Source organism: Coffea arabica, chromosome 8e, assembly GCF_036785885.1.
Source record: "Coffea arabica cultivar ET-39 chromosome 8e, Coffea Arabica ET-39 HiFi, whole genome shotgun sequence".
In the NCBI taxonomy this organism is placed as follows: domain Eukaryota; kingdom Viridiplantae; phylum Streptophyta; class Magnoliopsida; order Gentianales; family Rubiaceae; genus Coffea; species Coffea arabica.
In genome coordinates this window covers 45,655,895-45,664,368 of record NC_092324.1, presented here as the reverse complement: position 1 = coordinate 45,664,368, position 8,474 = coordinate 45,655,895, and the positions used below count along the sequence as shown (strand labels likewise).

Below are 8,474 nucleotides of genomic sequence, written 5' to 3'. Positions count from 1 at the left end.
GCAACATCAGCTTCTCCGTGCATCTAACGTGCTAGGTCTGATTGGGGCGTCGGGCCGGGCCGGAGTGGGATTAGTCGGGCCGCCTTTACGGAATTGACCCGGACACCCACTTCGTCGACAAAAAAAAAAAAAAGTAAAGGGTTACAATTTTTTTTTTTTTTTGGTTATTTCCCCTTTGGACTTTTCTATTTTAATGTAGAAGGTGACCTAACTAAGAGTGAGCGGTAAAGAACTTAAACGGGAATAAGGAAAAAATTGCGGTGAGCGTGGATCGAACACGCGACCTTCAGATCTTCAGTCTGACGCTCTCCCAACTGAGCTATCCCCGCTTCCTGTTACTGTTCCAAGATTATTACCTCATAAATTCTTAAATAAGTTTTTATTGACTGAACAAGTCTTCAATTTGATATATCTGTGGATGAAACCTTAACCATATGATCACTAAAATTCCGTCCTGTAGAAAATCCTACTAATAGCTTACAGGATAAGGTAACATAAAACAGTTCCACAATAAGAAAGAGAGTGATTAAGAATATTTCATAAACAAAAAAGAAAAAAATAAACTCTTTGTTTTTGGAGCCAAAAGGTACCTTCTATTTATATTTCTTCTACTCTTTCACTCTTGACAACCAAATGGTTTTCTTCTTGTGTGAGTACAGAAATACAGACAAGGGCATAGAAATAGACTATATATCTTTTGGTCATTTTCGCGTGTGAGTACAGAAATACGCACAAAGGCATAGAAATATACTATAGATGTTTTGGTCATTTTCACAATTGATGTGTAGATATTGCTAACAATTAAAAGTGACCTCTCCTTCTAAACTTCCCTAACTTGTTTTCTAGTAAACACTTGTCTGGAGTGCAGATTTCTAAATTTTCTGTGTATTCGATGTTTTGATTCTTTCTATTTACATGTCCAAAACATCTAGTGTAAGCTGATGCACATAAATTTGAAAGATCACAAAGGCTTCAGGTCTAGTTCCGAGTCCAGTTAGCAATTTAGCAATTGTTCGACTCTTTTACCAAGAGAATTTGTACTAGTAACTAGTCTAAATTATGCATAAGTTGTTAGAATCCTTAAGTTTTCAGATTGTAGTAGTTCTCTGAATATTTTTTCTTTATCAAAAGAAAGATGAAATTTAAGAAATGAAAATAAAAAAAAAACCGAAAATTTGAACTCAAACTTAACGTTTTTTTTTCTTTTTTTTTTCGCAGACAACAACTATTGTATTACCTATCTATCCTATACTACAGGGGAGGGGGAGCCTAAAGAGACTGTATTTGAGACTAACAGATACACAGATCTTACTAGACCAAAGGACTGCTTTGCACAACGCTTGAATTCTAAACCGTTCAAGTTGTAGTAGTTTTCAGTTTGACGGGTTAGTGCGTTTGGTGGAATGTCCCTATAAGCAAACTACTAATATAGCTGTCTTTTAAATGATCAAAGGGACCATGCATGTACTGCCATTTGACAATCTTGCTACTACTATGGCCTATTTCCATCAATAGTCGATTGAGACCTGACTTAGACTTTCCTTGTTTGAAATCAGCATCTCGATCTGCTTTATGATTTTGCTCAGCATTGATTTAATTCAAGGGTTATTTTTAATTTATCTCTCTGAGGTATATCCCTGCTTTTCCTAACTTCTTTTTTGTCACTTAACCCCTTGAGAGATAAAAACACCTCTCTATTATGCCAAGTTCTTAATATTAAAATTTTTATTTCCTTCCTTTATTTAATTTTAACATGTGGTTCAATTTTAATTACTATCATTGATAGTGATAAAGTTTCCTATGAGAGGAGTATGTATATTAGGGAATACACCAACAATGGATTATCTTTATAAAGGCAAAGAAAAAAATAGGGATAATTTCAGAAACCCCCCTTGAGGTTTTTGACAATTTCACTCAACTCCCCCAAATTTAGAAAATCACACTAACCTCTCTTACTTTTACTGTTTAAGTAACAGTATAGACCCATCATGTTAGAATTATACTTAAGTATCATAAAATGCCCTTATGCAACATCATACATCAAAAGAAAGTGAAAAAAGGTTTAGTGATCAATTTAACCCAAAAAAAAAAAAAAGTTAACAAACACTTGCATCCAAACTTGCTATGTTCCACGATAATTGTAAACCCAAAACCTTATCAACCTGTTCAAGCAAACTCCAACTTAATCCCCAAATTCTATCAATTTGGCATCACTAAAACCCCAAAATTTACCAAAATTGCACTCCAACTTAAGCTCCAAATTCTATCAATTTCGGCATTATCAAAATCTCAAACTCTACCCAAATCACTTTCTCTACAAATCGATTATAACCACCACTACCAACTAAAATACCCTCAAAAAGCTTCCTACCCCAAATCAACACTATATTTTGTCTATTGACTAATCTAACACCTCAAATTATGAACTTACTACTTATTGCCTGTCACCTTCCTTGAACAGAAAAGAACTTGGCCAACCACTATTGATGCCTATGCCAAGAGTAACCTCATAGTCCAATGGCGTTAGGAATAGAGAAACTAATCTTTGTGACAAACCATCACCAATACTTGTAAATCAAACAAAAATGAAACCAAATGAAGATATTTGATTCTAGTTTGTAACAGACATAATAGCATAACCCAAATTCGTCCCTTTTTCTCTTTCGACAATAGCCCATTAATTTCATTTTTCCTCTCTATCACAACCACATTCATCATCTCCATCTAATTTGACCATGAAATTTTCATTTGCTTCCTCAATTTGTAATTTTGGAAATTTTGATTCTTTAATGTATACAAATTATAATACGAGAAGAAATAAATAAGAGGGGCTGATAGTTAACTATCACAGAAAGAGAGAAGTAGACATGAAATAAAAACTTCGGGTAGGTTTGCATGGTGGTGTAGTTGATGGGTGCAAAAAACTATGGAGTTATAGGCAGGAAGGAGAGAATCATAAGAGGTAGAAAAAAAAGGAGGGAGAGAGAAAAGGAACTACTGTTAATTAAAGTAGGGTTGGGGATGATAACGAGTTGTTGCAGGTTTTTATTTTTTCTTTTACTTTTGGTTTGGTTTTTGTGTCCCACATGTGTGGTAAGTTATCTATTAAATAGAGGGCATTGTAGTCATTTTATTGAATTGAGGGAGGTCAATATAATTTTCTAAAATTGGGGGGATTCGAGTGAAATTATCAGAAACCTCAAGGAAGGTTTTGAAAATTATCCCAAAAAAATAATGCAATAAGCAATATATCCATTAGAGAAAAAAGAACAAAAAATGTCCAGATAACTAACATGTGAATGTGTGATTATACATTGTCGTTTGACAAAAAAAAAAGTGTGATTGTAAAACAATGGCGACTTTGAATTGTCCAATTAAAAGAAAATAGAATACAAAATTTTTTGTAAAATAGAAGAATAAATGATATTGATTTATAATTAACTAATTATGTAAAAAAAAATTCTATGTAGTTTCTTCATAATTACAAATTAGAAAATGAATATCTTTAATTTTTTTTGTTAGCAAAATTTTTTATTTGCTCAAAAATAAAAATTTGAAAAAACTAATTTTGACTAAAAAAAATAAAAGAGAGGAAAATATACCTATATAGTAGAAGGGTATTTTTGTCTCCCATGAGCTTAAGTGACAAAAAATAAAAATTAGAGAGTAAAGTAAGAGTCAAAGTATAATTTCAAGGGATAAATTGTAATTAACCCTTAATTCAATTGTAGAAAAACTTAGGTCAACAACTAACCATCTTCTCCACTTTCATAACCGCTTCTTTTTTGTCGGGGAGGGTTGGATTGGATGGCAAGGTGAAAAATATTATAAGTAGAAAGCCCTGTATTCAACACCTCTTATTTACAAATATATATATATATATATATATATATATATATATATATATATATATATATATTTGTATGTATAGACACACACACAAATACAAATACAAAAAAAAGTCACTTTTCCTAGTTGCCTTCGTCTTCGACTATGACCTTTTCCTCCAATTGTTCAATAGTAATACAGGGCGTTTTAGCATCCGTGGTACATTATTACAAGATTTATTGATCACAGTGGGATATCTTTCTTAAAGTCGATTCCCATAGAGTAAGTTTCCTTTAGGAAAAAAAAAAGAACTTCCACCTAGATTATTTCATCTGATTATTTTTTTTTTTTTTGTAGGAGCTAGTGGGTATACAGACCCAACTAAATCAAGAAAGTACTATGACACAACTTTTAAATTTTTTTTCGCTGCTGGTGAGGTTTGAACCCTCATCAACAGCCCAAGGAGAGACTTAAGTCCCTCCCTGATGGCCACTGAGCCACTAGCCCAGTGGTTCTTTCATCTGATCATAGTGCAAACATTTTTGTACCACAGGACAACCTCACGTTTTGCACGAGACCCCACAGGACATCCTCCACGTTTTGCACGACAACCTCACGTTTTGCACGAGATCCCAATAACAAGTTTCTGAAAACGTCAAGTCTGGATATTTTTAGTAGATGTTTCCTATGGCACCACATGTTGGCTACGTAAGGTCGTGTGTTTGTGTTTGGCCGTGACATGAAAATTATGTTGCTGAATGATCTCTAATAATCTCTGCTATTAAATTATGATCCCAAAAATAATTGAAACCCGTTCCCTATCTGTACCATCTCTTGGTACCACCTTCATTGGCCCACTTTCTCATAATCCAATACCCAGCATCCACTAGTTAATTGTGGAGTGATTCATGATTGTACTTATTTATTTATTTGTAATGTGAGCATTGGGTGCCAGTGAATTTGAATTCAAAAGAAGAAGGAAAAATTAAATTGATCGTCCCTCACATACCACTGTTGTAAAAATTTAATCCTTCAAAATAAAAATCGGCGATTTTAATCCCTAGCATATAAAATGTGCTTGTTTTGTGTCGTTCAACACCTTTTCAAGCCAATTTTGGCCGGAATGAGTTATGGACCCGTTATATGTCCCACGTCTAAAGATAAATTTGGCAAGTTACTTATTGCGTTGACCCAAATGTAAAGTACAAATACTTTGATGAATTGGTTCATGAGCCCACATATAGACCTTATGGTTTCTATGGAGCCATGTTACTCATCTTAATAAAAGTTATTAGTTTTTTCTCTCATTTTCCTTTTCATTCCTTCTACAATAAATGTCCAAAAAATTATACAAAAACCACAATTCAAATAATGATTAAAAAGGAAAATTAATACAAAAGTCCAAAAACTCAAATCTGTAAAGATAAAGAACAACAACCCATAAAATTCTAAATATTATCAAATCCAGAAACTTTTGCTTATACATACAAATAGTGATTTGAAAAGTTTGTTTGGATATGAGTGATTTGAAAAAAAAATAATTTGCTTACTTTTCGAATGCAGATTTCAATATATTTTTTTATCTTTCCAATCATCTTTCTATCTCATATATATCATATTATAAATGTGTCATAGTAATTATTTCAAATAATTTCATATCCAAACAAAAAAAAGTCACCAGCACTCATGTCAGGAATCTTCTTTCCCAACCTTATCTGCTGCCTTCCACCACAACCAGTTTCCTACAATCTGTCAGGCTGCAAATTGTAGGGACTTAAGCATAATAAAGGCTCAATCTGAGCATTAGGCTGTTAATTCAATAGATTAGTAAAAACGATGTTGTTTTGGGTTTACTTAAGCACTAGCAAACGATGTCGTTTCATTTAATGAGTCCATTAGTTAGGTAATTCGGTTGTTAACCATCTGACACAAGTTGTTAGGATTGGTTATATAAGCGGGGCCCACATGATTGAAGAATAACAGAAATATACGTTCATTGGTTCCATTCTCTCTCTTCTGAATCTTCTTTCTTTCTTTTCTCTCTATCTTCAATCCCCTGCTTCTTCTCCAATTCTTCTGAACTCTACCTGTTCATCCAAGTTCAATCAATAAAATTCCAAAAACAACCTTGAGTTCGTGACAAAGTGGCATCAGAGCAGTAGATCCTTGGAATTTACAACACAATCATGGCAGAAAGCACAAGATTCCGCACCATCGAAGAGCAAGTCAGGAAACAAGAAATCAAGCTACAAGAATTGGTAGAATCCCTACATACTTCCAAATCTGAACACCAGCAAATCAAGAAAGACTTGAAGATGGAGCTTGAAGAAAACAACAGGCGGATGGAAGGCCTGTTATCAGGAATGGAGCAGAACTTCACTCGGATGCTTGAGCAAAAATTCAGTGATCTGCTACTAAAGATGAATTCTGGCAAGGAGCAAGCAACCGAGGGGAGTGGCAGAATGATCGACCAGCCGCCAATTCTACCAACTCCACCAGCTCATCAGAGGTTAACCATAGACTGCGAGGCTCAGAGATCCTTCAGGAAGGATTGGAGTAAGTTTCAAATTCCAAATCCTCCTAAGATTGATTTACAGATGTTTGCTGGAGAAAATCCTAGGGAATGGTTACGTAAATGCAACAAATATTTTTTGAACTATTAAGTTCCAGAAGAACATAAAGTGGATGTAATTGAAATGTATTTGGAAGGCAGGGCTGATAAATGGTTCCAGGGAGTAAAAATTGAGAAACCTATGCTAAGTTGGGAAGAATTTGTGGATCTGCTATGTCGCAGGTTTAATGATAGGACTTGTCGAGATATAGTGGAAGAATTCAATAAGCTACAGCAGATAGGTAATGTTGAAGAATATCAGGAGAAATTTGAGGAGTTAAAGGCATTGATGATGATGACGAATCGAAATATGGATGAGACCTATTTCATTTCTAGTTTCATAAGTGGACTGAAGGAAGAGATCAAACCTATGATCAAGATGTTGAAACCTGCTACCCTGGCTGAAGCATTTGAACTGTCTCAGTGGCAAGAGTATTCATTGAAATTGCAGAATAAGAGTTCTAAAGAGAATGTCAAGCCACTAGGAGAAAACAGGCTTGGATTGTCAAGAAACACTACTACAGCATTGGGGGTTAACTCATATAGGATTCCACTCCACAGCAACCCCAAACATCCTAAATTGGCCAATTGGCAAGAAGGCACTAAGGATCCTAGGAGGCTTTCTGCACAGGAAATGCAGTATAGGAGGAACAATGGACTGTGTTTCAAATGTGGAGAGAAATATGGGGTTGGCCATCAGTGCAAGGTTGGCCATACGAACTGCATGATGTTAGAAGAAGAGGAGGAAACTGCATTTGAAGATGCTCTGGGAGAACAGGACGAACATACTGGGAATCCTGGTCAAACCATGGAAATGTCCTTGCATGCATTATCGGAGGCCTTAAAGAGGAAGACAATCACACTCACAGGAGTCTTAGATGGAGAAGAGGTGCTCATCTTAGTAGATACTGGAAGTTCTGACAGCTATATCAGCAGTGAACTGGTTATTGGAATGGATGTCAAGTACCAGTGGATGGATCAACCTTTCTCTGTCATCATGGGAAATGGGACTTCTGTTACCAGCAATGCTGTCTGTCTTGGTGTACAGTGGAGCATTAACCAACACAATTTCAAATTCAACCTCAAAGTGATGGAACTAGGAGGGTGGGATATAATACTAGGAGTGGACTGGATGACACACTTCAGTCCCATCACATTTGACTTTCAGCAGCTCAAGATATCATTGCATCATGAAGGAGGGGAGATTCACCTACACGGGCAAGCAGACAATTGTGACATGGACCTGATCAGGGGCAAGGACTTGAGGACATTCATTGAATACAAAAAGCAGATGTGCATGGCCATGACTTCTCAACAGCAGGAGGGAAGCAAACTGGAGTCCACCCCACAGGAAGTACAGGAGCTACTGCAGGAGTATGAAGATATATTCCAGACTCCCAGTTCATTACCCCCTAGCAGAAGTGTAGACCATGAGATACCCCTTAAACCAAACGCTCAACCATTCAAACTCAAACCTTACAGGTATCCTCACTGCCACAAAGAGGAAATAAAGAGGCAGGTGACTGAAATGCTGCAGAAAGGCATTGTAAAACACAGTAACAGTCCCTTTGCCTCTCCTGTGTTACTGGTCAAGAAGAAAGAAGGAACTTGGAGGTTCTGTGTGGACTATAGGAAGCTGAATGAACTCACTATCAAGGACAAATTTCCAATACCCAATGTAGATGAATTGCTGGATGAATTGGCAGGAGCTGTGTTCAAAACCAAGCTAGATTTGACTGCAGGTTACCATCAGATCAAAGTCAAACCTCAGGACACCTACAAGACAGCTTTCCAGACGCATTGTGGACATTTTGAGTTCCTGGTTATGCCATTTGGCCTCACAAATGCCCCTGCAACCTTCCAATCATTGATGAACCAAGTATTCCAGCCTTATCTGAGAAAGTTTGTCCTAGTTTTCTTTGATGACATACTAATATATAGCCCCACACTAGAGGACCACCTCCAGCACTTGAGAATTGTTCTAAATCTATTGAAGGATAACCAACTATATGTGAAGAAATCCAAATGTGAATTT

General features: G+C 36.0%; 1 non-coding gene across 1 annotated transcript; it reads right to left on the bottom strand.

The window, feature by feature from the left end:
• Positions 1 to 256: 256 nt before the first annotated feature.
• Positions 257 to 329, bottom strand: TRNAF-GAA (transfer RNA phenylalanine (anticodon GAA)). Its single transcript has one exon. It is a non-coding gene; the product is annotated as a tRNA-Phe (tRNA).
• Positions 330 to 8,474: the final 8,145 nt, after the last annotated feature.